Here is an 8,101-nt window from a genome sequence, read left to right on the forward strand (position 1 = left end):
CAGGAGCCCAGGAGTGCAGGAGCCTAGGAGTGGCTTTGTGGTTTGCAAATGTGAGCTGGGCATGAGTCCTGATGGTTCCCAGGTGATGGTTGACCGTGATTTCTTGGCTGTGTCTCAGAGATGGGGCTATGACCCGGTCTGCTTCACATAGTCCTTGTATCTGGGGACTGAGAAGTGCTACTCTGCTGGCCCAGGACCAAGACAGCTGGTGGTGATATGTCTGGGATTCAGCTATTGGGAGGATCCTCTGTATTTTTTGCATAGATTATTTTCTCATTGTTATGTCTCTTCTCCCTACCTTGCTAATTTAGTCCATAATATTAATTGTATGGACATGATCTTAAAGAGTTTTTTTGTATAACTTGAGGTTTTGAAATATTTTCAATTTTTAAATTTTTGGTTCATTTTTGTTTTAGAGGTTTTTTGTTTTGTTTTATCTTAAAATTAAAGCATTTAAGAAGCAGAGACCAGTAAGCTGGTGAACAGTCTGTTTTATAAATTTTAATTTGATGTCCCATGGTGCAGATGAAGGAAGACACCTGGTGTTTATTTTTAGCTACTCTGCCTTCGGTGGCAGGAAGCCAGAGTCCAGGTGAATGTCTATATCCACCTTGTGGAGCTGGCTCCCTGGCCCTGCACGGGATCCTGCTGCTCCTCACAGCTGACTGCTGCTGTCCTTTCTGTCCTCCTGTCTTCTGGGTCATTGGCCTCATCTTTCTGTACAGACCTACTTCCTGCTTTACCTTTAGCTGTCCAAGCTGTTCTTTTCTCCCGGGTCTTCTAGCTTTTCTAGTCTTCCTCGTTGTTCTTCTGGGTACTTTTTTTGTTTTTGTTTTTCTTTTTGGCCAGGGCTTTACTTTGCATTTCAGGACAGAACTCACAGAGATCCTCCTAGCTCAGGCTCCCAAGTCCTGCAATTACCGGTATGAGCTAGCACATTCAGGTGTTTTCTGGTTTTTTTTTTTTTTTTTTTTTTTCTTTCCTTCCTTTTTTTTCAGTACTGGGGATAGAACTCAGGACTGTGTGCTCGCCAGGCAGGCACTTATTCTACTGTGTTCCTGAGCTCCTGTGCTCCTGTACTCCTGGGATCCTGGTGGGTGCCTAATGGGCTCTTGGGCTCCTGGGCTCCTGGAATCCTGGGATCTTGTTGGGATCCTTGGATCCTGGTAGACTCCGGGGCTCCTAGACTTGTGGGGTCTTGAGCTCCTGGAGTCCTGGGTGCCTGGGCTCCTGGGCTTTTGGACTCCCGGGCTCTTGGTGGGCTCCTGGACTCTTGGGCTCCTGGGCTTCTGTGCTCCTGAGCTCCTGGTCAGCTCTTGGGTTCCTGGGCCTCTGGACTCCTGGGTTCATAGGCACCTGGTTTTCTGGTGGACTCTTGATGCACTCTTGGATTCCTGGGCTCCTGGGCTCATAGAATCCTGGGATCCTGGTTGTATCCTTGGATCTTTTTGGGCTCCTTTGCTCTGGGTTCTTGAGATCCTAGGCTGCTGGGCTCCTGAGATCCTGGACTCCTAGTCTCTGGGCTACTGGTGGGCTTTTGTGCTCCTGGAGGGCTCCTGAGCACCTGGGCTCTTGGGCTCCAGAGCTTCTGGTGGGTTTCTGTGTTTCAGAGATCCTGTTGTCTTGGCTTCTTATTTTTTGGATCCAGGGAATGTCAACATGAGTGATGGGAGCCCAGGAATCCAGAATCCAAGGAGACCAGTAGCCCAGCAGCCCAGGACCCCGGGGAGCATGGGAGCCCAGTAGTCCAGGAGCCTAGGAACCCTGGAGCCCAGGAGCCCAGCAGCCTAGGAACCCAGGAGCCTAGGAGCCCAAGTACCTAGGAACGGCAAATATGAATTTGGCATAAGTCCTGCTGGCTCCATGTTACAGGATGATCATGATTTCTTGGCTTGTGTCTCAGAAATGGGGTTGTGACATGATCTGCTTCACACAGTTCCTGTACCTGGGGACAGAGCACTGCCACTCTGCTGGCCCAGGACCAAGACAGCTGGTGGTGGTATGTCTGGGTTCAGCTACGGGGAGGAACCTCTGTATTTTTGCATAGGTTATTTCTCATTGTTGTGTCTCTTCCCCCTACCTTGATAATTTAGTCAATAATTTTAATTGTATGCACATGGACTTAACTAGGTTTTTTTGTATAATTTCAGGTTTTGAAATATTTTCAATTTTTAAAATTTTGGGGCATTTTTCTCTGTTATGGAGGTTTTTTGTTTTGTTTTATCTTAAGATTAAAGCATTTACTAGACAGAGCCTAGTAAGCTGGTGAACAGGTAGTTTTATTAGTTTTGATTCGATGTTCAGTCATACAGATCTTCATGACAACTTGTGTTTATTTTTAGCTATTCTGCCTCGGTGGGAGGAGGCCAAAGTCCTGGTGAATGTCTATGTCCACTTGTGGAGTTGGCTCCCTGGCCCTGCATGGGATCCTGCAGCTCTCCTCACAGCTGACTGCTGCTGACATTTCTCTCTCCAAGTTTACAGGTCATTGGTCTTATCTTTCTACACAGACTTACTTCCTGCTTTACCTTTACCTTTCCAATCTCTTTTTTTTTTCCTCTGTGCCCCTAACCTCTCCAGTCTTCCTCGTCCTTCTTCAGGGTATTTTTTATTTCCTTTCTTTTTCTTTTTTTCTTTTTTTTTTTTTTCCTTTTTATCCAGGGCCTTATTTTGCATTTGAGGACAGAACTCACAGGGATCCTCCTGGCTCAGTCTCCTTAGTGCTGGTATAATAGGTGAGAGCGACAACATCCAGGTGGTTTTGTTTTTTTTTTTTTTTTAATTTTTTTTGTTTGGTTGGTTTTTGTTTTGTGTTTTGTGTTTTGTATGTTTTGGTTTTTTTTGTTTTGTTTTTTGTTTTTTTTGGCAGTAGTGGCAAGCTTAGGCCCCTGTGCTTGCCAGGTGGGCACTTATTCTACTGAACTATGTCAGCTAAAACCTGTATTAGGAGTACCTATAAGTTAACTTTTAATAAAAACTTTTGAGGCTCCCTGTGGGAGGGTGCTGGAGGCAGACTAAGTACATCTCTTTTGGGTGCCTCCTTGGCCCAAGTTCAGTGCTCGCCAGGCAGAGGCTGTCGTTGTGCTGCCACTGGGTTGTATCACAGTGAGCTGTCCTTTAGAGGGGAAGAAGCTCCTGTGGGCACCAGGCACAGACCCCAGGAGGAGAAGATTGGGTACGGGACTTGTGTGCAGGGGTGTCACCCCACTGTCAGTCCATGTTTGGGAAGTAGAAGGTTTGTCTGTGGCTGTTGCTGAGCTACAACTGTGATGTATCAGAATGTGCTGTGTTGTATGGAAGGAGTCCCTTCTGGTACCAGAGAGAGGCCCAGGCAGGGAAGGATTCTGAGCAGGTGTCACGTGCATGGTAGTTACCCCACTGCCAGGCACTGTCTGGGGATTACAGTGTTTGGTCTTGGCTGTGGCTTTCCTGCCACTTTGTGGGATCTTAGTGAGCTGTTCCTTACAGTTCCTGTGGGCTCTAGGAACAGACTCCAGGGAAAGAGAATTGGGTGTGGGTGTTGTGTGCATGGCTGTCACCCCACTGTCAGTCCCTTTTTGAGAAGTAAAGGGTTTGCCTGTGGCTGTAGCTGAGCTACAAGTGTCAGATGTCAGAGTGAGTTGTGTCATGGGGAAGGAGTTCCTGCTGGTGCCAGGGAGAGGCCCAGGCAGGGGAGGATTTGGTGCAGGTGTTGTGTGCCTGGGGGTCACCCAACTGCCAGTCACTGTCTGGGGAGTACAGTGTTTGGTCTTGGCTGTGACTTTTCTGCCACTGTGTTGTGTCAAATTGACCTGTGTAGTGGGAAGGGAGGTCCTGCTGGTTCCATGGTGAAGCCCAGGCAGTAGACAATTGGGGTGTAGGTGTTGTGTCCATGGGGGTCACTCCACTGTCAGTCCTTGACTGGGATGTAAAGGGTTTGGCTGTGGCTGTGGTAGTGCTGCCACTGGGTGGTATCAAAGTGAGCTGTGTAGAGGGAAGGGAGGTCCTACTTGTTCCAGGGAGAGGCCAAGGCAGTATAGGATTGGGTGTGGGCATTGGCCAGGCAATGACCATGACTCATCCACATGGCTGACACAAAGATTCTACAATCTGAGGTATAGGATCTCAGGATAAATCCTGAGGGGATTTCACTGACATTATCAGACCCAAAAGCTACAACTCTTGTTGCACAGGTCCTGCTTTACCTTGGTCTTAACCATCCAGCAGAAAAGTATAAAAACGAAATATAAGAAGTAAAGCCATGCTGTTATGTTGAGCTGTAGGGAACTCAGGTCAAAAATTTCTGACATTGCCAGTGAAGCGGAAGACCCAATACTATTGTGGGCTACTGGACTCTTTTAGAATATTTTGCTGAGTTTACACACCTATAATATTCAAATAATGGTACTTATCAAAAAAAGGGTATACAGATAAATGTCCATTTTGTATTTGTGTATTCAAAGTGGTTACGATAGATACATTCTCTTAATGAATAGAGGGATTTGTTCTAATGGTGTTTGTAAATAGGATATCAAGTCCACATCTTGTACAGCAATTAACCACTAGGAAGAAGGTTTGCAATGTGTTAATTATTGAAACTGTCCTACCAATTTGATTTGAAACTGTCTCATTGCTATTTGTTTCTCAATAAAATTATGAAAAAAAAAAAAAGGATTGGGTGTGGGGGTTGTGTCCACTGGGGTAACACCACCACTGGGGTAACACTTCCCAATCAGTCCCTGCCTGGGAAGTAGAGGGTGTGGCTGTGGCTGTGGCTGTATTGCCACTGAGTGGTATCAAAGTGAGCCCTGTAGAGGGAAGGGAGGTTCCGCTGATTCCAGGGAGAAGCCCAGGCAGGAGAGGATTAGGCCTGGGGTTGTGTCCATGGGAGTCACCCTGCTGTCAGTCTGTGTCTGGAAAGTAGAGGAGGTGGCTGTGGCTGTGGCTGTGGCTGTATTGCCACTGAGTGGTATCAAAGTGAGCCCTGTAGAGGGAAGGGAGGTTCCGCTGAATCCAGGGAGAAGCCCATTCAGATGAGGATTGGGTACAGGGGTTGTGTCCATGGGAGTCACCCTACTGCCAGTCCGTGTCTGGAAAGTAGAGGGAGTGGCTGTGCCTATGCTAGTGCTGCTACTAGGAACTGTCATCTAAGTTTGGCAGAGAGACAGGCATTTCCACTGACTTCAGGATTATACCCTAGGAGGACAGCATTCAGCGAGATTGTGGTGTCCATTGGTGTCTCTTCACTATCAGTCTCTGTCTGGTGAGCAGAGGGTGTGTTAGTGGCTTTGAAGTGGGATGAGGGGCCTGGAAGGGCATGTGAGCTTGAGCAGGGTGCTGCGGAAGTGTGCTTCCTTCTAGACCAAAGATGTTCTGAACTGGCCCCAGTGGCAGATGGCAGGGTGGCCCGGGAGACCTTCAAATCTCAGTTCTTTCTGTCTTGCCCTTCTGTGTAGGAGTAGTGGGTAGAGAAACAACCCCTGGGACAGGCAGAGGAGGCTGTGTGGTGCCACTCTCCTTCGGGGCATTCGACTTTTCTGTCCTTGCCCTTCCTTGTAGGAGTAATGAGTATAGGAACAGCCCCTGGCACAGGCGGAGAAGGATAGGGAGTATGCTGTGTGGTGATGTTTCCCTCAGGGACCTGCGACTTTCTTTCCTTGCTGGTCCCTGCAGGAATAGCAGGTGAACTGAAGCCCCTGGGGCAGGAAGGCAAGGAGAGGCAGGATGTGCGGTGTTGCTCACCTTGGCGGCCTGGCACTTACCCATCAGCGAGCTGTTAATTAGATGGAGTGCTGCCTCCCTCTCCCGAACTACATGATCCCTGGTGACTCCATAGCTTAGCTGGGGTGGCAGTGGCAGCATCAGAAATTTCCCTCACCTAGGCCGCAGGAGGGGACCTTTCATCTTCCTGGGACAGAATCCTATGTTGTGAGCTCATGACCCTTCCTGGTTTCTTCCTGCTTCAATAGTGTGCCTGCCAGCTGCTTGTTCCCAGTGTTCTGGGTATCTTCTGGGGCCAAATATGGGTTCTGGGAGCCGACCTCCTTGAGATCTCTGGTGGAGCCATACTCCCTCGGATCTCTGGCAGACCTGTCCTCCCTCAGAGATATGGTGCAAATGGCCTCCGTCAGACTTCTGGCAGACCTGTCCTCCCTAGGATCTCTGGCTGATGTACTCTCTCTCGGATCTCTGGGAGACCGGTCCTCCCTCAGATCTCTGGCAGCCCTAGGGTGCTGCCTGCTTTGCGCGATGGCTAGAGCCCTCTGGCGCTGTCCAGGCAGCCCTCCGGTGGAGCTGTAGGAACTGGCCATGGCATTGCGCTTAGGCAAGCTCACACCGCAGGGCTGGGGACAGGGAGCGACTTGCTCTCTGGAGCTCTCCCTGGGGAGGTTTGTGGGCAGAGGCCCAGGCCTGGGGACATAAGGAATCGGGCCTCGCTGCCCTACCACAGGCCTGAATGTGGATGACACCCCCCGCCAGAACCCTGGGTGCCCCTTTTCTGCTGAGCCTGCTGCCCTACTGCCAAAGCATGAAGCTGTCTGCTGGCACGAGGGGCTGAGCTACTGCCTGCACCCATCACCTACCTGCTCTGAGGACAGCCGGCTGGGTGACAGAGGGGTCACAAGGGTCCGCAGGTACAGCAAGGGTTACTCTTTCCAGAGCACTGCCTTGAAGACCCTGATGCCTCTGGTGACTTGGAGAATGATCCACGATCCACGTGGGATGCACCTCCCGGGGCTTCGGGCAAGTGCGGGAAGGGGCCCAGGCAGATGGACCCTTGGGGAAAGTTCGGTGGGGGGGGGCAGGGCAGAAGGGCAAAGCTAGCCCAGAAACTGCCCGCCCAAGCTGTCTGGGAACTTACGCGACATTTTCTCCAGAATCCGGCAGAGTGCCCTATTGGAGCGGCTTTCTGCTCCACAGTCCAAACGGCAATAACCCGTGGTTGCTGGGACACGGCTGTGGAGCACGAGGGAAGCCACGGGTGCAAACGGTCAAAGCAGCGCGAGCACATGGCGTTTGCAACATTGTGCAACTTGCAGGGGAGAAAAGTCCCTCTGCCATTGGGGAGGAAGACAGGCGCAGAGCCCCAGATTCTGAGGGACTGCTCACAAAAACCTGCAGGTTTCGCTCGATCCCCTGGTGTTCTATGAGACAACTGACTGCAAATGAGCTGTGGAGTCTGGTCAGGGCCCAGGGCACTGTTACCAGGGGCTGTCAGGCATGGGCCCTGATCTTATAGAGGGTGCGTGGCTGGGCAGCTTTTGGCTCAGGGCTTGGGAATCTGCCCACCCTTACCCTGTAATGGAAGAGAAGCGTAATCAATCTTATCCATCCAAATACTTAGCATTCAGTTTCTCTTCTTTGATTCCGGAAGTCACGCCCTCTCTTTTCCTGTCATTTGCCTTCCAACTGAAGACATTGGTTTTGTGTATTTCTGTACCATGTTTTGTAATGATAAATTCTCTCCAGTTATTTCCCCATTCCTTCAACCTTTGTATTTATTTTTATTTGAGCTTCAGGACTTATACAGTCCTGTGGTAACCTTTTGTTTCAGCCCTGAAAGATGTTCTCTCAGTCTCTTCCAAAGGGAAGTCTCAGACTTGCAAGTTGACATTTCCTTGTATTGGCTCTGTCATGTTCTCAGAGTACTTTCCAGAGGTGTCTTCATGCTTACTGGGTATGGGGTTGTTGAAAAGCACTGTGCCCTCCCAAGAGCTTTAGGAAGGGCTGTGGAATGGTTTTGCAGGAGGCCGAAATGGAGGAGCCCATTGCAACCATGTTCCACCTCAGGTGCTTCCATGAAATCATCCAAAGGGTTCTCTCTCTCTCTCTCTCTCTCTCTCTCTCTCTCTCTCTCTCTGTAGTTTAATTTTTAGTAGTCAACATTTTAAATTGATTTTATTTTTTATTAATTTTTATTGAGAAATAGCAATGAGACAGTTTCAGAACCGATTAGTAGGACAGTTTCAATAATTAATACATTGCATTGCATATTATTGTCTTCATAGTGGTTATTCATAGTACAAGATGCAAACATGATCCTATCCAAACACTATTCATACCAATCTTTTTTCTCATTAAATTAACAGAAAGTAGCTGTATATCTGTCCGATTTTTTATA

This window comes from Octodon degus, unplaced genomic scaffold (genome assembly GCF_000260255.1).
Source record: "Octodon degus isolate 3935 unplaced genomic scaffold, OctDeg1.0 scaffold00238, whole genome shotgun sequence".
Classification (NCBI taxonomy): Eukaryota; Metazoa; Chordata; class Mammalia; order Rodentia; family Octodontidae; genus Octodon; species Octodon degus.